Below are 21,842 nucleotides of genomic sequence, written 5' to 3' on the forward strand. Positions count from 1 at the left end.
TCTTTTCCTCAGGCATCGTCTTGTTCAGTCGGGCACAGATATGAAGGAAATTCTGCTCCAGGCTCGCATTATATAGGCAGCCCCACACTCCGCCCACAGCCCTATGCTAATGAGGGATTGGTGAAGGCAATGACTGTGATTGGTTCATTGGTTGCGTTGTCAATTTCCATTGTTCTGTATCTCTCTGATTGGTCTCTTTAAACATCCAATCAGATTTATTGCTCACCACAATCTCAAATTCTTAAATGAGGTCATCAATTGCATCCCCTCCCGATTTGTACTCTGTTCTTTATGTTTCTGTTCTGCTCTCAGGTAAAAATGGTTAATGACGGCCGGACTTATGAGCAAGTTTCATTTACGTTTTTTCCTATATATATATCTGAACAGCAAACTCGCTGCTGTGTTTGTCGATCTAGATTTTTATATGTTCGAGACATTGACCGGTTTGTAACCGAGATTGCCTGAGGGTCACTTCTGATCAGGACTTGGGAGTCCTTCTCTGAGGGCAAGGGGCCCTCACTGTCTTTCCGCCCTGATGCTGCCTTCCTCCCATCGTTTAATTCAACACATTTCTTATCTGCCACTGCTGTAACATGGATGTAACAGCATGAATTTATGAAGGGGAAGTCACGTTGGACAAATTTGCTGGAATTCTTTGAGGATGTAACGAACAGGGTGGATAAAGGGGAAGCAGTGGATGTGGTGTATTTGGACTTCCAGAAGGCATTTGACAAGGTGCCACATAAAAGGTTACTTACTGCACAAGATAAAAGTTCATGGGGTTGGGGTAATATATTAGCATGGCTAGAGGATTGGCTAACGAACAGAAACCAGAGAGTCGGGCTAAATGGTTCATTCTCACGTTGGCAATCAGTACCCAATGGGATGCCACAGGGATCAGTGCTGGGACCCCAACTATTTATGATCTATATTAACGACTTGGAAGAAGGGACCGAGTGTAACACAGCCAAGTTTGCTGACGATACAAAGATGGGAGGAAAAGCAATGTGTGAGGACACAAACATTCTGCAAAAGGACATAGACAGGCTAAGTGAGTAAGCAATAATTTGGCAGATTGTGTATAATATTGGAAAGTGTGAGGTCATGCACTTTGGCAGAAAAAAATCAAAGAGCAAGTTATTATTTCAATGGCGAAAGATTGCAAAGTGCTGCAGTATAGCAGGATCTGGGGGTACTAATGCATGAAACACAAAAGGTCAGTATGCAGGTACAGCAAGTGATCAGGAAGGCCAATGGAATCTTGGCTTTTATTGCAAATGCGATGGAGTATAAAAGCAGGGAATTCTTGCTACAGTTGTACAGGGTATTGGTGAGGCCAAACCTGGAATACTGCATGCAATTTTGCAAAAGGATATACTTGCTTTGGAGGCAGTTCAGAGAAGGTTCACAAGGTTGATTCCAGAATGAAGGAGTTGACTGATGAGGAAAGGTTGAGTAGGTTGGGCCTCGACTCATTGGAATTCAGAAGATTGAGAGGTGATCTTATCGAAACATATGAGATTATGAGGGGGCTTGACAAGGTGAACGCAGAGAGGATGTTCCCACTGCTAGGGGAGACTAGAACTAGAGGGCTTAATCTTAGAATAAGAGGCCGCCCATTTAAAACTGAGATGAGGAGAAATTTCTTCTCTGAGGGTTGTGAATCTGTGGAATTCGCTGCCTCAGAGAGCTGTGGAAGCTGGGACATTGAATAAATTTAAGACAGAAACATACAGTTTCTTAAACGATCAAGGAATAAGGGTTTCTGGGGCAGGAAAGTAGACCTGAGTCTGATCGTATTAAATGGCGGAGCAGGTTCGAGGGGCCGTATGGCCTACACCTGCTCCTATTTCTTATGTTTTTGTGTTCTTATGTTCTAACTACATTAGTTGTTTCAGTATTACCTTCATCTGGAATGCCCCGTAAATGTCTATGATTCGAAAACTGAAAGGATATTCTGTCCATCGTGTACATGCTGATTTAAAACACCTAACACCACAATATAGATTTTGGCAAAAAACATAACTATGCAGAATAAAATGTAAATCAACTATCTCGCCCCCGTTCCCCAGGTCACTGCTCTCTCTGTGAGGCGGTGGGTGGCTCTGAGAAGAGCCTTTGTGTTGTGCTTGGGGGAAAGGTCGCGTTGTTCAGCCGCCGAACCCATAGAGAGTGCGGCCCTGCTGTTTCAGAGCGTAGACCACATCCATGGCAGTGACCGTCTTGCGCTTGGCGTGCTCAGTGTAGGTGACCGCATCCCGGATCACATTCTCCAGGAAAACCTTCAGTATCACGCGGGTCTTCTCGTAGATCAGGCCCGAGATTCGCTTGACTCTGCCTTTACCCAATCCTTTGCCTCCTCATCCAGTCATGGTGATTCTTTACTCAAACCGCCGCTGAATGTTAATCTCTCGCCTTACCCATTGTCAGTTGAGACTACCAATGAAACAAGGGCGGAAATTCCTGTCAATAGTCAGGCCTCGAACGATTTTTAATTTCAAAAGCACCGCCAATAATTTTTTTAAGTTATTTAATTTTTTAATTATGTTAATAAATTCACCATTAGCCAAAGGTTTACAAACAGGTTTTACTTCCTTTTATTTTATTCCATATTTCCCTTACAAATTCCAGGCTGTTCCAATCAGGATTAAATTCGCGTTCACTGTCAATCTGTCTGTAACGGACGGCAATCAATCCCCACTGACTCTGTAACAGGACACATTCCAGCTCAAACTGTGTAAAAGTTGGGAATCACAGATCATGGATCGATCCTCCGCACAGGGGGAAGTGAGACCAGAACTGGAAGTCCTTCTGTGAAAAGGGAAGAGGGACAGAGTGTTCACACTGCTCCTGTTCTGGTCTCTGTACGAACTCCCATTCTCGGTTTTTACACTGCGGGGAGTCCCGGGTCAATAAACGAATTGACCCGCAACAGGAATTGAAAAATAAACTCGAAAAGGGCTTGCGAGAGAATGAGGTGACTGAAATGTGAGTCTCATCCCCTAAACAAGCTCCTAATTCCTCGACAGGCGCTGTAAATGGGAACGAGCGACAAGGAACCGTGTTTGTAGCTTGAATGGCGGGAAATTCAACAGCGGCCTAACGTCGAACCGGACAGTGAAGCTGCTTATGAGAAATCAAAACTAAATCCACAGCTGGAACTGCAAAGGTTCTCAAACACACATGTTCAGGAAATAATTACAGTAAATTGAGTCTAAAGGGTGATGCGCTTGTGCAGCTCTTTCAGAGAGATTGTGGGTGGCTCTTAAAAAAGCCGTTGTGTTTGGGGTTTGTTGTCAGGACAGCGTGGAGTTTTACTTGGAGCTGGTGTACTTGGTCACCGCCTTTGTCCCTTCCGACACGGCGTGCTTGGCCAGCTCCCTGAGCAGCAGCAGCAGGCGCACGGCGGTCTGGATCTCCCGGGAACTGATGGTGTCAGATTCTGGTATGTGAGTGTGTATTTAATTCTGTACCTATCTATCTCTGGTATATGAGTGTGGCGTTTAATCTGTACCCGTCTGTTACTGGTATATGATTGTGGGGGTTATTCTGTACCTCTCAGTTTCGGTTATGTGATTGTGGGTTTTAATCGGTACCTGTCACTCTCTAATATGTGAGTGTGGTGTTTATTCTGTACCTTGTACATGGCCTTCTTCGACCTTACAAAGGCCTTTGACACTATCAACCACGAGGGTCTATGGAGCGTTCTCTTTTGTTTCGGATGCCCCCAAAAGTTAGTCACCATCCTCTGTCTGCTCCACGGCGAGATGCAGGCCGTGATCCTTCCCAACTGATCCATCACAGAGCCAATCTATGTCCAAACTGGGGTCAAACAGGGCTGTGACTTCACCCCAACCCTCTTCTCAATCTTTCTCGCTGCCATGCTCCACCTCACAGTCAACAAGCTTACCACTAGAGTGGAACTAAACTACAGAACCAGTGGGAACCTGTTCAACCTTCGTCAACTCCAGGCCAGGTCCAACATAAGAACATAAGAATTAGGAACAGGAGTAGGCCATCTAGCCCCTCAAGCCTGCGCCACCATTCAACAAGATCATGGCTGATCTGGCCGTGGACTCAGCTCCACTTACCCGCCCGCTCCCCGTAACCCTTAATTCCCTTATTGTTTAAAAATCTATCTATCTGTGATTTGAATACATTCAATGAGCTAGCCTCAACTGCTTCCTTGGGCAGAGAATTCCACAGATTCACAACCCCCTGGGAGAAGAAATTCCTTCTCCCAGAGGGTTGTGAATCTGTGGAATTCTCTGGAGAATTCCTTCTCCCAGAGGGTTGTGAATCTGTGAAATTCTGTGTCTGGCATGCGAATCCAAGATCACCCCAACCTCTGTCATCAAGCTACAGTTCGCAGACGACGCCTGCATCTGCGTACATACAGAGGCTGAACTCCAGGACATAGTCGACATATTCACTGAGGAGTACGAAAGCATGGGTCTTACACTAAACATCCACAAGACAAAAGGTCCTCCACCAACCTGTCCCCATCGCACAGCACTGCCCCTCAGTCATCAAGATCCATGGTGCGACCCTGGACAACATGGACCATTTCCCATACCTCGGAAGCCTCATATCAACAAGAGCAGACATTGATGAGGAGATTCAACACCGCCTCCAGTGCACCCGTGCAGCCTTCGGCCGTCTGAAGAAGAGTGTTCAAAGACCAGGCCCTCAAATCTGCCACAAAGCTCATGGTCGACAGGGCTGTAGTAATACCCGCCCTCCTGTATGGCTCAGAGACATGGACCATGTACAGTAGACACCTCAAGTCGCTGGAGAAATATCACCAACTATGTCTCCACAAGATCCTGCAGGTCCCCTGGGAGGACAGACTCACCAACGTTAATGTCCTTGACTGGGCCAATATCCCCAGCATTGAAGCACTGACCACACTTTATCAGCTCCGCTGGGCAGGCCACATTGTTCGCATGCCAGACACAAGATTCCCAAAGCAAGCGCTCTACTCAGAATGTCTTCATGGCAAACGAGCCAAAGGCGGACAAAGGGAACGTTACAAGGACACCCTCAAAGCCTCCCTGATAAAGTGCAACATCCCCACTGACACCTGGGAGTCCCTGGCCAAAGATGGCCCTAAGTGGAGCACCTCGAGTCTCATCGCCGAGAGCATGCAGAAATCAAGCACAGGCAGCGGAAAGAGCGTGCGGCAAACCAGTCCCATCCATCCTTTCCCACAATGACTATCTGTCCCACCTGTGACAGGGACTGTGGTTCTCGTATTGTATTGTTCAGTCACCTAAGGACACATTTTTAGAGTGGAAGCAAGTCTTCTTCGATTCCGAGGGACTGCCTATGAATAAATATTCTGTACCCGTTAGTCTCTGGTATGGCTGTGGGGTTAATCTGCACCTGTCAGCTGCTTTGTGAGTGTGGATTTTATTCTGTACCTGTCAGTCTCTGGTATGTGAGTGTGTTCTTTTTTTCTGTAACTGTCAGTTTATGATATGTGAGTGTGCATTTTATTCTATACATTTCAATCTCTGGTATGCGAGTGTGGGGTGTAATCTGTACCTACCAGTTTCTGGTATGCGAGTGTGTATTTTATTCTGTACCTGTCAGTTTCTGGTATATGAGTGTGTATTTTATTACCTGCCCATCTCTGGGATGTGAGTGTGTGTTTAATCTATATCTGTCAGTTTCTGGTATGTGAGTGTGTGTTTTAATTTGGACCCGTCAGTTTCTGGAATATATATGTGTATTTTATTCGATACCTGTCAATTTCTGATATATGAGTGTGCCGATTAATCTGTACCTGTCAGTTTCTGATATGAGTGTGAGGTTTAATCTGTACCTGGCAGTTTCTGGTATGTGAGTGTGCATGATATTCTGTACCTGTCAATTTCTGATATATGAATGTGGGTTTAACCTGTACCTGTCAGTTTCTGGTATATGAGTGTGCGTTTAATCTGTACCTGTTAGTTTCTGGTATATGAGTGTGTGTTTAAATTGTACCTGTCAGTTTTTGGTAAATGAGTGTGTGTTTAATCTGTACCTGTCAGTTTCTGGTATACGAGTGTGGGTTTAATCTGTACCTGTCATTTCTGTATATGAGTGTGGGTTTTATTCTGTATCTGTCAGTTTCTGGTAAAAAAAATGTGGGATTAATCTGTACCTGTTAGTTTCTGGTATTGGAGTGTTGGTTTTATCCCATAGCTGTCAGTTTCTGGTATATGAGTGTGGGTTTAATATGTAACCATCAGTTTCTGCTAAAAAGTGTGTGGTTTAATCTGTACCTGACAGTTTCTGGTCTATGAGTGTGGGTTTTAATCTATACCTATCAGCTTCTGGTGTGCAAGTGTGGGTTTTATTCTGTATATTTCAGTATCTCGTATGAATCTGATCTGTTTCAATGGTGAAACAGCATAGGATCCTACCGCTCCAGTGGCCGTAAGATTCACAATGTAACTCAGCCACTTCGGATCACTGTTGGAGTGACAGCTTCTGCTGTCTGTGATAATAGGATTGAGGCCAGTTCTGTGTCTCTGTGCTCTGTGAGTGATAATGCACTCACTGTGAGAAGGAGCTGCTTGCACTTTTCCTTGTATTCCAGGTGAAGGAAATATCAGATTTATACTGGCTCAATGAAGTATTTTGCTTTGAGAATAATACCAGAAAAATATTAGTTATGATATGGACAACTGAGGCAGAGAATATAAAATAAAGTTGTAATGAATGGAAATGTTTATAATAAAGTAAAGTATCTGGAGAGAGGAAACCATGATACAAACAGTGTCCTTGTCACAGTTAACTCAGAGACTAGGGTCCTGAACTTAAAGATAGGTAACTTCGATGGTATGAGACGTGAATTGGCTAGGATAGACTGGCAAATGATACTTAAAGGGTTGACGGTGGATAGGCAATGGCAGACACTTAAAGATCGCATGGATGACCTTCAACAATTGTACATCCCTGTCTAGCGTAAAGATAAAAAGGGGAAGGTGGCTCAACCGTGGCTAACAAGGGAAATTGGGGATAGTTTTAAAACCAAGGAAGAGGCATATGAATTGGCCAGAAAAAGCAGCAAACCTAAGGACTGGGAGAAATTTAAAATTCAGCAGAGGAGGACAAAGGGTTTAATTAGGAGGGGGAAAATAGAGTATGAGAGTAAGCTTGCTGGGAACATAAAAAGTGACTGAAAAAGCGTCTATAGATATGTGAAGAGAAAAAGATTAATGAAGACAAATGTAAGTCCCTTGCAGTCAGAATCAGGTGAATTTATAATGGGGAACAAAGAAATGGCAAAACAATTGACCAAATACTTTGGTTCTGTCTTCACGAAGGAAGACACAAATAACCTTTCGGAAATAGTAGGGGACCGAGGGTCTAGCAAGAAAGAGGAACTGAAATAAATCCTTATTAGTCAGGAAATTGTGTTAGGGAAATTGATGGGATTGAAGGCCGATAAATCCCCAGGGCCTGATAGTCTGCATCCCAGAGTACTGAAGGAAGTAGCCCTAGAAATAGTGGATACATTGGTGGTCATTTTTCCAACATTCTATTGACTCTCAATCAGTTCCTATGGATTGGAGGGTAGCTAATGTAACCCCAATTTTTAAAAAAGGAGGGAGAGAGAAAACACGGAATTATAGACCGGTTAGCCTGACATCGGTAGTGGGGAAAATGTTGGAATCAATTATTAAAGACGTAATAGCAGCGCATTTGGAAAGCAGTGACAGGATCGGTCCAAGACAGCATGGATTTATGAAAAGGAAATCATGCTTGACAAATCTTCTATAATTTTTGAGGATGTAACTAGTGGAGTGGTCAAGGGAGAACCAGTGGATATGGTGTATTTGGACTTTCAAAAAGCTTTTGACAAGGTCCCATACAAGAGATTAGTGTGCAAAATTAAAGCACATCGTATTGGGGCTAATATATTGACATGATAGAGAACTGTTTGCAGACAGGAAGCAAAGAGTAGGAATGAACGGGTCCTTTTCAGAATGGCAGGCAGTGACAAGTGGGGTACCGCAAAGTTCAGTGCTGGGACCCCAGCTATTTACAATATACATTAATGATTTGGACGAAGGAATTGAATGTAATATCTCCAAGTTTCCAGAGGACACTAAGCTGGGTGGCAGTGTGAGCTGTGAGGAGGAAGCTAAGAGGCTGCAGGGTGACTTGGACAGGTTAGGTGAGTGGGCAAAAGCATGGCAAATGCAGTATAATGTAGATAAATGTGAAGTTATCCACTTTGGTGGCAAAAACAGGAAGGCAGAATATTATTTGAATGGTGACAGATTAGGAAAAGGGGAGGTGCAACGAGACCCGAGTGTCATGGTGCATCAGTCATTGAAAGTTGGCATGCAGGTACAGCAGGCAGTGAAGAAGGCAAATGGCATGTTAGCCTTCATAGCGAGAGGATTTGAGTATAGGAGGGAGGTCTTACTGCAGTTGTACAGGGCCTTGGTGAGGCCACACCTTGGGGGGGGGCATCAAACAGGAAATTAGGGGTGCGTGCAATAAAGGTGCAGCAGTTATTATGGGTGACTTTGATATGCATATAGATTGGGCTAACCAAACTGGAAGCAATACGATGGAGGAAGATTTCCTGGAGTGCATAAGGGATGGTTTTCTAGACCAATATGTCGAGGAACCAACTCGGGGGGAGGCCATCTTAGACTGGATGTTATGCAATGAGAGAGGATTAATTAGCAATCTCGTTGTGCGAGGCCCCTCGGGGAAGAGTGACCATAATACGGTGGAATTCTACATTAGGATGGAGAATGAAACAGTTAATTCAGAGACCATGGTCCAGAACTTAAAGAAGGGTAACTTTGAAGGTATGAGGTGTGAATTGTATAGGATAGATTGGCGAATGATACTTAAGAGTTTGACAGTGGATGGGCAATGGCAGACATTTAGAGACCGCATGGATGAACTACAACAATTGTACAGCCCTGTCTGGCGTAAAAATAAAAAAGGGAAGGTGGCTCAACCGTGGCTATCAAGGGAAATCAGGGATAGTATGAAAGCCAAGGAAGTGGCATACAAATTGGCCAGAAATAGCAACGAACCCGGGGAATGGGAGAAATTTAGAACTCAGCAGAGGAGGACAAAGGGTTTGATTAGGGCAGGGAAAATAGATACGAGAGGAAGCTTGCAGGGAACATTAAAACGGACTGCAAAAGCTTCTATAGATATGTAAAGAGAAAAAGGTTAGTAAAGACAAATGTAGGTTCCCTGTAGTCAGAATCAGGGGAAGTCATAACGGGGAACAAAGAAATGGCAGACCAACTGAACAAGTACTTTGGTTCGGTATTCACTAAGGAGGACACAAACAACCTTACGGATATAAAAGGGGTCAGAGGGTCAAGTAAGCAGGAGGAACTGAGGGAAATCCTTATTAGTCGGGAAATTTGGTTGGGGAAATTGATGGGATTGAAGGTCGATAAATCCCCAGGGCCTGATGGTCTGCATCCCAGAGTACTTAAGGAGGTAGCCTTGGAAATAGCAGATGTATTGACAGTCATTTTCCAACATTCCATAGAGTCTGGATCAGTTCCGATGGAGTGGAGGGTAGCCAATGTAACCCCACTTTTTAAAAAAAGGAGGGAGAGAGAAAACAGAGATTTATAGACCGGTCAGCCTGACATCGGTAGAGGATAAAATGATGGAATCAATTATTAAGGATGTCATAGCAGCGCATTTGGAAAGAGGTGACATGATAGGCCCAAGTCAACATGGATTTGTGAAAGGGAAATCATGCTTGACAAATCTTCTGGAATTTTTTGAGGATGTTTCCAGTAGAGTGGACAAGGGAGAACCAGTTGATGTGGTGTATTTGGACTTTCAGAAGGCTTTCGACAAGGTCCCACACAAGAGATTAATGTGCAAAGTTAAAGCACATGGGATTGGGGGTAGTATGCTGACGTGGATTGAGAACTGATTGGCAGACAGGAAGCAAAGAGTAGGAGTAAATGGGTACTTTTCAGAATGACAGGCAGTGACTAGTGGGGTACCGCAAGATTCTGTGCTGGAGCCCCAGCTGTTTACATTGTACATTAATGATTTAGATGAGGGGATTAAATGTAGTATCTCCAAATTTGCGGATGACACTAAGTTGGGTGGCAGTGTGAGCTGCGAGGAGGATGCTATGAGGCTGCAGAGCGACTTGGATAGGTTAGGTGAGTGGGCAAATGCATGGTAGATGAAGTATAATGTGGATAAATGTTTATTTTTACCACCAAAGTGGATAACCTAAGAGATAGATTATTATCTGAATGGTGACAGATTAGGAAAAGGGGAGGTGCAACGAGACCTGGGTGTCATGGTACATCAGTCATTGAAGGTTGGCATGCAGGTACAGCAGGCGGTTAAGAAAGCAAATGGCATGTTGGCCTTCTTAGCGAGGGGATTTGAGTACGGGGCAGGGAGGTGTTACTACAGTTGTACAGGGCCTTGCTGAGGCCACACCTGGTGTATTGTGTACAGTTGTGGTCTCCTAACTTAAGGAAGGACATTCTTGCTATTGAGGGAGTGTAGCGAAGGTTCACCAAACTGATTCCCGGGATGGCTGAACTGACATATGAAGAAAGACTGGACCGACTAGGTATTCACTGGAATTTAAAGAATGAGAGGGGATCTCATAGAAACATATAAAATTCTGACAGGATTGGACAGGTTAGATGCAGGAAGAATATTTCTGATGTTGGGGAAGTCCAGAACCAGGAGTCACAGTCTCAGGATAAGGGCTAAGCCATTTAGGACCGAGAAGAGAACTTCTTCACTCAGAGAATTGTGAACCTGTGGAATTCTCTACCACAGAAAATTGTTGAGGCCAGTTTGTTAGATATATTCAAAAGGGAGTTAGATGTGGCCCTTACGGCTAAAGGGATCAAGGGGTATGGAGAGAAAGCAGGAATGGGGCACTGAAGTTGCATGATCAGACTTGATCATATTGAATGGTGGTGCAGGCTCGAAGGACCGTATGGCCTACTCCTGCACCTATTTTCTATGTTTCTATGTTTCTGACCTCACTGCAGTACAGCGGCACTCAGATTTTCCACACCAGGTGTGTAGGATGGTTTTATAGAAAGTTATCAGCATCCAGACACAATACAAATCCGGCACTGGTTCATGAATGGGATTACCCGATTGATACAGTCGAGATTTATAACTTCCTCTCCCACAGGACTACCTGTAAAATTCTGAATCGCTTTCTGGATTATAACTACAGGTACAATTGTTCTCAGTCTATTGGAACCAAGTTAAGGGCCTGTGCAGTCAACAGAATGTATCTTAGGGAGCGACAATGTATCTCTCGATCACCTTCAACACGGTTCTGGAGAACTCAACGCACCGAAACAAAATTACCAAATTTGAAATGTCCACTTTCACACTTCTGTCTTGGTGCCTTCAATAGATGCACTTTGTGATACTCCTCACATCCTCACTGTCAAGCTGTGTTTCCACTGTTCAATGTCCAAGAAGAGCAGACACGTTGAGATTGGGAATCAGGAACATTTACTACTGATTTGGTGAAAGAAAGCAGCAATGACTTGAAAGAGTGCGGTAATTAACTTTCTCTGTTGCCTTACACTGTACACACACAACCCGGGATATCTCCGCTCCCTTCCCCCACTCACTCCATGTTCCCAAACTACTTCCTGCTCCACTCTGCCTCTTACAAACAGCCCCCGATACCCCGACACAAAGCCCATTTACGGACACAGTCTCTATGGATTCGGCGGCTGAACAACGTGACCCTGGGGCAGTTTGACTGTTTTTCTGATCATTTTCTCACCAGATTGACAATCATAGAATCGTGGAAATTTACAGCACGGAAGGAGGCCATGTCCATGCCAGCCAACAGGAGACTATCCGACCTAATCCCACTTCCCAGCTCTAGGTCCGCAGGTTACAGCGCCTCAAGTGCACATCCAAGTACTTTTTTAAAACGTGGTGAGGGTTTCTGCCTCAGCCACCCTTTCAGGCAGTGAGCTCCAGGCCCCCAATAACGTCTGGGTGGAGAAATCTCCCCTCAAATCACCTCTAAACCTTCTACCAATTACTTTAAACTTATGCACCTAGTTGTTAACCCCTCTGCTCGGAAATAGGCCCTTTCTATTCACTATATCTAGGCCCCTCATAATTTTATACACCTCAGTCTCCTCTGTTTCAAGGAAAACAAACCCAGCCTATCCAATCTGTTCTCATAGCTAAGATTCTCCACTCCTGGCAACATCCTCGTAAATCTCCTCTGTACCCTCTCCAGTGCAATCACATCCTTCCTGTAATGCGGTGACCAGAACTGCACGCAGTATTCTAACTGTAGCCGAACTAGTATGTTATACAGTTCAAGCATAATCACCCCTGCTCTTGTATTCTATGCCTCAGCTAATAAAAACAAGCATTCCGTATGCCTTCTTATCCACCTTATCTACCTGGCCTGCCAGCTTCAGGGATTTGTGGACATGCACTTGCTTTGTTCTTCTACACTTTTCAGTGACCTACCATTTAATGTGTATTCCCTTTCCTTGTTAGCCCTCTCCAAATGTATTACCTCACACTTCTCTGGATGGAATTCCATTTGCCACTGTTGTGCTCACCTGTGCTCAATAAGATCACCTCACATTCTTCTAAACTCCAATGAATATAGGCCTAAACTGCTCAACCTTTCTTCATAACCCCTCATCTCACGAATCAACCTCGTGAACCTTCTCTGAACTGCCTCCAATGCAAAGAGACCAAAACTGTATAAAATACTCCAGGTGTGGTGTCACCAACACCCTGTACAGTTGTAGCAGGTCTTCCCTACTTTTATATTCCATCCCCCTTGCAAAAGAGGCCAACATTCCATTTGCCTTCTTAATTACTTGCTGTACCTGCATGCTAACTTTTTGTGTTTCATGTACAAGGACCCGCAGATCCCTCTGTACTGCAGCATTTTCTAATCTTTTCCCATTTAAAAATTTGCTTTTATATTTTTCATACCAAAGTGGATAACCTCAAATTTTCCCACATTATACTCCATCTCCAAAATTTTTGCTCATTCACTTAGCTTATCCATATCCCTTAGTCGATTCTTTGCGTCTTCCTCACAAATTGCTTTTCCACCTATCTTTGTATCATCAGCAAATTAAACTACATTACTCTCGGTCCCTTCATCCAAGTCATTAATATAGATTGTAAATAGTTGAGTTCCCTGTGGCACCCCACTAGTTAGTTTGCCAACCTGAAAATGACCTATTTATCCCAATTCTGTTTTCTGTTAGTTAGCCAATCCTCTATCCATGCCAATATATTACTCCCAATTCTGTGAGCTCTTATCTTGTGCAGTAACCTTTTATGTGGCATCTTATCGAATGCCTTCTAGAAATCCAAATACATGACACCTACTGGTTCCCCTTTATCCACCTTGCTCATTACATCCTCAAAGAACACCAATAAATTTGTCAAGCATGATTTCCCTTTCATAAAACCATGCCGACTCTGCTTGACTGTACCATGATCTTCTAAATGTCCTGCTGCTACTTCATCAATAATGGACTCCAGCATTTTCCCAATGACTGATGTTAGGCTAACAGTTTCCTGCTTTCTGTCTCCCTCCTTTCTTAAATAGGGGAATTACATTTGCTGTTTTCCAATCAAAAATCCAGGATCCAGGGATTTTTGGCAGATTACAACCAATGTAGCCGCCATCTCTGTAGCCACTTCTTTTAATACCATAGGATGCAGGCCATTAGGTCCAGGGGACTTGTCTACCTTGTCCCCTCCCCATAGCCCCTTGATTATCAATTATTAGGATGCTTTTAGTGTCTTCTACAGTGAAGACCGATACAAAATATTTGTTCAAATTCTCTGCCACTTCCGTTTTCCATTATTAATTCCCCAGTCTCATCCTCTAAGGGACCAACTTAGCTACTCTCTTCCTTTTTATATACCTATAGAATCTCTTACTGTCTCTTTTTATATTTCTTGCTAGTTTACTCTCAATCTATCTCCTTTCCCTTTTTTCTTTTTTAGTCGTCTTTTGCTCTTTTCTAAAAAGTTCCCAATCTTCTGGCCTTCCACTAATCTTCGCAACATTGTATGCTTTTGTTTTCAATTTGATGCCATCCATTACTTCTTAGAAACATAGAAAATAGGTGCAGGAGTAGGCCACTCGGCCCTTCGAGCCTGCATCACCATTCAATAAGATCATGGCTGATCATTCCCTCAGTACCCCTTTCCTGCTTTCTCTCCATACCCCTTGAGCCCTTTAGTCGTAAGGGCCATATCTAACTCACTCTTGAATATATCCAATGAACTGGCATCAACAACTCTCTGCGGTAGGGAATTCCACAGGTTAACAACTCTCTGAGTGAAGAAGTTTCTCCTTATCTCAGTCCTAAATGGCTTACCCCTTATCCGTAGACTATGTGCCCTGGTCCTGGACTTCCCCAACATCGGGAACATTCTTCCTTCATCTAACCTGTCCAGTCCCATCAGATTTTTATATGTTTCTATGAGATCCCCTCTCATCCTTCTAAACTCCAGTGAATACAGGCCCAGTCAATCCAGTCTCTCCTCATATGTCAGTCCAGCTATCCCGGGGATCAGTCTGGTTAATCTTCGCTGCACTCCCTCAATAGCAAGAACGTCCTTCCTCAGAATCGGAGACCAAAACTGAACACAATATTCCAGGTGAGACCTCACCAAGGCCCTGTACAACTGCAGTAAGACCTCCCTGCTCCTATACTCAAATCCCCTAGCTATGAAGGCCAACATACCATTTGCCTTCTTCAGCACCTGCTGTACCTGCATGCCAACTTTCAATGACTGATGTACCATGACATCCAGGTCTCGTTACACCTCCCCATTTCTTAATCTGCCACCATTCAGATACTATTCTGCCTTCGTGTTTTTCCCACCAAAGTGGATAACCTCACATTTATCTACATTATACTGCATCTGCCACGCGTTTGCCCACTCACCTAACCTGTCCAAGTCACCCTGCAGCCTTTTAGCATCCTCCTCACAGCTCACACTGCCACCCAGCTTAGTGTCATCTGCAAACTTGGAGATATTACACTTAATTCCCTCATCCAAATCATTAATTTATACTGTAAATAGCTGGAGTCCCAGTACTGAGCCCTGCGGCACCCCACTAGTCACTGCCATTCTGCAAAGGACCCGTTCATCCCGACTCTGTGCTTCCTGTCTGCCAACCAGTTCTCTATCCACGTCAGTATATTACCCCCAATACCATGTGCTTTAATTTTGCACACCAATCTCTTGTGTGGGACCTTGTCAAAAGCTTTTTGAAAGTCCAAATACACCACATCCACTGGTTCTCCCTTGTCCACTCTACCAGTTACATCCTCAAAAAATTCTTAGTTAGCCATGGCTGGTTCTTCTTAAGAGTCTTTCTTTCTCACTGGAATATATCTTTGCTGAGAGTTATAAAATATCTCCTTAAATGTCTGTCACTGCTTATCTACCATCTTACCCTTCCTTTGTAATTGCCTTTATTTAAGTTCAGGGCACGAGTACGAGACCCAAATTTCTCAGCCTCAAACTGAATTTGAAATTATACCATGTTATGATCACTTTTCCCAAGAGGATCCTTTACTATGAGATCATTAATTACACATTACCAGATCTAAAATAGTCTGCTCCCTGGTTGGCTCCACATCGTATTGTTCTAAGAACATCCCGAATACACTCTATGAACTCTTCCTTAAGGCTACCGTTGCCAATTTGATTTGTCCAATCAAAAAGATTAAAATCGCCCATGATTATTGCAGTATTTCTTACAAGCCTCCATGTGTTGTTGATTTATATGCTGTCCTACAGTGTAGCTACTGTTAGGGAGCCTATAGACTACTCCTACCAGTGATTTATTTTCCTTATTATTTCTTATCTTGACACAAACTGGTTCTACATCTTGATCTTCTGAGAAGAAAAGGCTGGTGTTTACAACCATCTTCAGCCAGATGTGCCGAGAGGATGATCCATATCGGCCTCCTCCTAAGGAAGCCAGTCTTCAGCCAATTCGATTCACTCCATGTGATATCAAGAAACAGCTGAATGCATTGGATACAGCAAAGGCTATGAGTTCCGACAATACACCGGCTGTTGTACTGAAGACTTGTGCTCCAGAACTAGCCGCACCTCTAGCCAAGTTGTTCGAGTACAGTTACAACACTGGCATCGATGCGACAATGTGGAAAACTGCCACAAAAAGCAGGACAAATCCAATCTGGTCAATTACCGCCCCATCAGTCTATTCTCAATCATTAGCAAAGTGATGGAAGTTGTCACCAACAGTGGTATCAAGCGGCACTTACTCACCAATAACCTCTCACCGATACCCAGTTTGGGTTCCGCCAGGACCACTCGGCTCCAGACCTCATCACATCCTTGCTCCAAACATGGTCAAAAGAGCTGAATTCCAGAGGCAAAGTGAGAGTGACTGCCCTCGACATCAGGGCAGCATTTGACCGAGTGCGGCATCAAGGAGCTGTAGTAAAACTGAAGTCAATGGGAATCTGGGGGAAAACTCTATGCTGGCTGGAGTCATACCTAGCACAAAGGAAGATAGTTGTGGTAGTTGGGGGTCAATCATCACAGCCCCAGAACATCGCTGCAGGGGTTCCTCAGGGCAGTGTCCTAGGCTCTACCATCTTCAGTTGCTTCATCAATGACCTTCCTTCCATTATAAGGTCAGAAGTGGGAATGTTCGCTGATGACTGCACAGTGTTCAGTTCCATTCGCAACTCCTCAGATAATGGAGCAGTCCATGCCTGCGTACAGCAAGACCTGGACAACATTCAGGCTTGGGCTGATAAGTGGCAAGTAACATTCACGCCACAAGTGCCAGGTAATGACTATCTCCAACAAGCAAGAGTCTAACTACCACCCCATAACATTCAATGGCATTACCATAACCGAATCCCCTACCATCAACATCCTTGGGGTTACCATTGACCAGAAACTTAACTGGAACAGCCACATAAATACTGTGGCAACAAGAGCAAGTCAGAGGCTGGGTATTCTATGGTGAGTGTCTCACCTCCTGACTCCCTAGACCCTTTCCACCATCTACAAGGTACAAGTCAGGAGTGTGATGGAATACTCTCCACATGCTTGGATGAATGCAACTGCGACAACACTCAAGAAGCTCGACACCATCCAGGACAAAGCAGCCCGCTTTATTGGCACCCATCCACCATCTTAAACATCCACTCCCTCCATCATCGATGTACCGTGGCTGCAGTGTTTACCATGTACAAGATACACTGCATCAACTCGCCAAGGCTTCTTCGGCAGCACATCCCAAACCCGCGACCTCTACCAACTAGAAGGACAAGGGCAGCAGGCGCATGGGAACACCACCACCTCCACGTTTCCTTCCAAGTCACACACCATCCTGATTTGGAAGCATATCGCCATTCCTTCATTATCGCTGGGTCAAAATCCTGGAACTCCCTCCCTAACAGTACTGTGGGAGTACCTTCACCACACGCACTGCAGCAGTTCAAGAAGATGGCTCCCCCCCATCTTCTCAAGGGCAATTATGGATGGACAATAAATGCTGGCCTTACCAGCGACGCCCACATCCCGTGAACGAATAAAAAAAAGAATCAGAACCATCTGACCTCTCAAGTCGGCGTTAAAGATTCCATGACGTTATTTCGAAGAAGAGAGAGATTTCCGGTGTCCTGGCTCACATTTATCCCTCAACCAACATCACTAAAACAGAAGCCGTGAAAAGGCTCAAAAATGGGACAGTCGGTAACAGGACATCAATTAGCCTCCTCTTGGAGAAATCAAGGAATCGACATTGTATGTAGGAAACAAAGCTGATTTATTTGACAGTTGTTTGACAGAGGGTGCAGAAAAGATTTACACGAATGATTCCAGGGATGAGGGACTTCAGTTACATGGATAGACTGGTGAAGTTGGGGTTGTTCTTCTTAGAACAGAGAAGGTTGAGAGGAGATTTGATAGAGGTGCTCTAAAATCATGAGGGATCTGGACAGAGTAGAGAGAAAATATTCCCATTGGCGGAAGAGTTCAGAACCAGAGGACACAGATTCAAGGTGATTGGCAAAAGAACCAAAGGTGACATGAGAAAAAACTTTTCTTTAAGCAGCGAGTGGTTAGGATCTGGAATGCACGGCCTGAAAGGGTGGTGGAGGCAGATTCAATCGTGGCTTTCAAAAAGGGAATTGATAAGTACATGAAGTAAAACATTTGCAGGGCCACGGGGAAAGGGCAGGGAGTGGGACTATTTACAATGTATATTAACGACTTGGAAGAAGGGACTGAGTGTAATGTAGCCAAGTTTGCTGATGATACAAAGATGAGAGGAAAAGCAATGTGTGAGGAGGACACAAAAAATTTGCAAAAGGAAAAGACAGGCTAAGTGAGTGGCCAAAAATTTGGCAGATGGAGTGTAATGTTGGAAAGTCTGAGGTCATGCACTTTGGTAGAAAAAAATCAAAGAACAAGTTATTATTTAAATGGAGAAAGAATACAAAGTGCTGCAGTACAGCAGGACCTGTGGGTACTTTGGAGGCAGTTCAGAGAAGTTTCACTCAGTTGATTCCGGAGATGAGGGGGTTGACTTATGAGGAAAGGTTGAGTAGGTTGGGTCTCTACTCATTGGAATTCAGAAGAATGAGACCTGATCTTATCAAAACATATATGAGGGGGCTTGACAAGGTGGATGCAGAGAGGATGTTTCCACTGATGCGGGAGACTAGAACTAGAAGCCGCCCATTTAAAACAGAGATGAGGAGAAATTTCTTCTCTCAGAGGGTTGTAAATCTGTGGACTTCGCTGTCTCAGAGAGATGTGGAAGCTGGGACATTGAATAAATTTAAGACAGAAATAGACAGTTTCTTAAACGATAAAGGGTTATGGGGAGTGGGCAGGGAAGTAGAGCTGAGTCCACGATCAGACCAGCCATGATCTTATTGAATGGTGGAGCAGACTCGAGGGGTGGTGTGGTCTACTCCTGCTCCTATTTCTTATGTTCTTATGACTAGCTGAAGTGCTCTTGCAGAGAGCCGGCATGGGTTCGATGGTCCAAAAGGCCTCCTACTGTGCTGTGACCATTCTATGATTCAATGATATCCAGAAAATTAAACTCCAGCCCAGATATAGGGATTAATTCCACCAGCGGCAACATGTTTCAGTCCTGGATGTGATTAACGGCAACAATAACAGCAGAGTCCAACCCCTGCAGTCACTAGTGAACTCGCTGGTGTGTCAGCAGGTTGGATGATAGAGTGAAATGCTTCTCACACTCGGAGCAGGTGAATAGCCTCTCCCTAGTGTGAACTCGCTGGTGTGCTAGCAGGTAAGATGATGAGTGAAAGCCTTCCCACACTCAGAGCAGATGAACAGCCTCTCCTCAGTATGAATGTGTTGGTGTGTCAGCAGGTGGGATGATCGAGTGAAACCCTTCCCACATTCAGAGCAGATGAATGGCCTCTCCCCAGTGTGAACGTGTTGGTGTGTCAACAGGTCAAATGATCGAGTGAATCCTTTCCCACACACGGGACAGGTAAACGGCCTCTCCCCAGTGTGAACACGCTGGTGTTCAGTGAGCTCGGATGAACGAGTGAATCCCTTCTCACACATGGAGCAGGTGAATGGCCTCTCCTCAGTGTGAATTCGCTTGTGTACCAGCAGGTTGGATAACTGAGTGAATCCCTTCCCACACATGGGGCAGGTGAACGGTCTCTCCCCAGTGTGAATTCGCTTGTGTATCCGCAGGTTGGATGACTGAGTGAATCCCTTCCCACACACTGGGCAGGTAAACGGCCTCTCCGCAGTGTGAACACGCTGGTGTTCAGTGAGGTCGGATGAACGAGTGAATCCCTTCCCACACACTGGGCAGGTAAACGGCCTCTCCCCAGTGTGAACACGCTGGTGTTCAGTGAGGTCGGATGAACGAGTGAATCCCTTCTCACACATGGAGCAGGTGAATGGCCTCTCCCCAGTGTGAATTCGCTTGTGTACCAGCAAGTTGGATGACTGAGTGAATCCCTTCCCACACACGGGGCAGGTGAATGGCCTCTCTCCGTTGTGATGCCGTCGATGAGTTTCCAGCGCAGAGGGGTAATTGAATCCCTACCCACAGTCTCCACATTCCCACGGTTTCTCCATGGTGCGGGTGTCCTTGTGTCTCTCCAGGTTGGACGATCAGTTGAAGCCTCGTCCACACACACAATATGTGAACGGTTTCTCCCCGCTGTGAATGGTGCGATGTTTTTTCAGGCTGTGTAACTGGTTAAAGCTCTTTCCACAGTCACTGCACTGGAACACTCTCACTCGGGTGTGTGTCTCGGTGCTTTACCAGTCACACTAATGTTTAATATCTTTTCTCACAGACAGAACAGACAACCGTTTCTCCTTCCACATTCAAAGGCCGATGATATACAGGTGAAAGTAAACTAGCACAAACTATAAAAACAGTCTCTACTGGTATATAAAAAGGAAAAGAGTGGCTAAAGTAAATGTTGGTGCCTTAGAGGATGAGACCGGATAATTAGTAATGGGGAACATGGAGATGGCAGAAACTCTGAACAGATATTTTCTATCAGTCTTTACGATAGAGGACACTCACAATATTTCAACAATGGATAGTCAAGGGGCTATATGGGGGGAGGAACTTAACACAATCACAATCACTAAGAAGGTGGTACTCAGTAAGATAATGGGACTAAAGGCAAATAAATCCCCTGGACCTGATGGCTTGCATCTGAGCGTCTTAAGAGAAGTAGCGGCAGGGATTGTGGATGCATTGGTTGTAATTTACCAAAATTCCCTGGATTCTGGGGAGGTCCCAGCAGATTGAAAAACTACAAATGTAACACCCCTATTTGAATAAGGAGGCAGACAAAAAGCAGGAAACTATAGACCAGTTAGCCTAACATCTGTGGTTGGGAAAATTTTGGAGTCCATTATTAAAGAAGCAGTAGCAAGACATTTGGATAAGCAAAATTCGGTCAGGTAGCGTCAGCATGGATTTATGAAGGGGAAGTCATGTTTGACAAATTTGCTTGAGTTCTTAGAGGATGTAACGAACAGGGTGGATAAAGGGGAACCAGTGGGTGTGGTGTATTTGGACTTCCAGAAGGCATTTGACAAGGTGTCACGTAAAAGGTTACTGCACAAAATAAAAGTTCACGGTGTTGGGGGTAATATATTAGCATGGATAGAGGATTGGCTAACTAACAGAACAGAGAGTCAGGATAAATGGTTCATTCTCTGGTTGGCAACCAGTAACTACTGGGGTGCCGCAGGGATCAGTGCTGTGACCCCAACTATTTACAATTTATATTAATGACTTGGAGGAAGGGATCGAGTGTAACGACACAAAGATGGGAGGAACAGTAACGTGTGAGGAGGACACAAAAAATCTGAGAAGGATATAGACAGGCAAAGTGAGTGGGCAAAAATTTGGCAGATGGAGTATAATGTTGGAAAGTGTGAGGTCATGCACTTTGGCAGAAAAAAAAATCAAAGAGCAAGTTATTATTTTTTGGAGAAAGATTGCCAAGTGCCGCAGTACAGCGGGACCTGGGGATACTTGTGCATTAAACACAAAAGGGTAGTATGCAGGTACAACAAGTGATCAGGAAGACCAATGGTATCTTGGCCTTTATTACAAAGGGGATGGAGTATAAAAGCAGGTAAGTCTTGCTACAGCTATACAAGGTATTGGTGAGGCCACAACTGGAATACTGTGTGCAGTTTTGGTTTCCATATTTACGAAAGGATATACTTGCTTTGGAGGCAGTTCAGAGAAGGTTCATTAGGTTGATTCCGGGGATGAGGGAGGGTTGACTTATGAGGAAAGGTTG

At 44.5% G+C, this 21,842-nt stretch overlaps 1 protein-coding gene and 1 long non-coding RNA gene across 2 annotated transcripts in view; one reads left to right on the plus strand and one right to left on the minus strand.

Moving 5' to 3' along the window:
• Positions 1-21,842, plus strand: part of LOC139254459 (zinc finger protein 239-like) — a 131,612-nt gene that overhangs the window by 60,794 nt on the left and 48,976 nt on the right. The gene's annotated exons all lie outside the window — the stretch shown is intronic.
• LOC139254462 (uncharacterized) overlaps positions 2,601-21,842 on the minus strand; it is a 32,240-nt gene continuing 12,998 nt past the window's right edge. Inside the window, exon 3 of the long non-coding RNA XR_011592013.1 lies at positions 2,601-2,811. This is a non-coding gene — a long non-coding RNA (uncharacterized lncRNA). The remainder of the gene's footprint in view (positions 2,812-21,842) is intronic.

This window comes from Pristiophorus japonicus, unplaced genomic scaffold (genome assembly GCF_044704955.1).
Source record: "Pristiophorus japonicus isolate sPriJap1 unplaced genomic scaffold, sPriJap1.hap1 HAP1_SCAFFOLD_540, whole genome shotgun sequence".
NCBI lineage: Eukaryota > Metazoa > Chordata > Chondrichthyes > Pristiophoridae > Pristiophorus > Pristiophorus japonicus.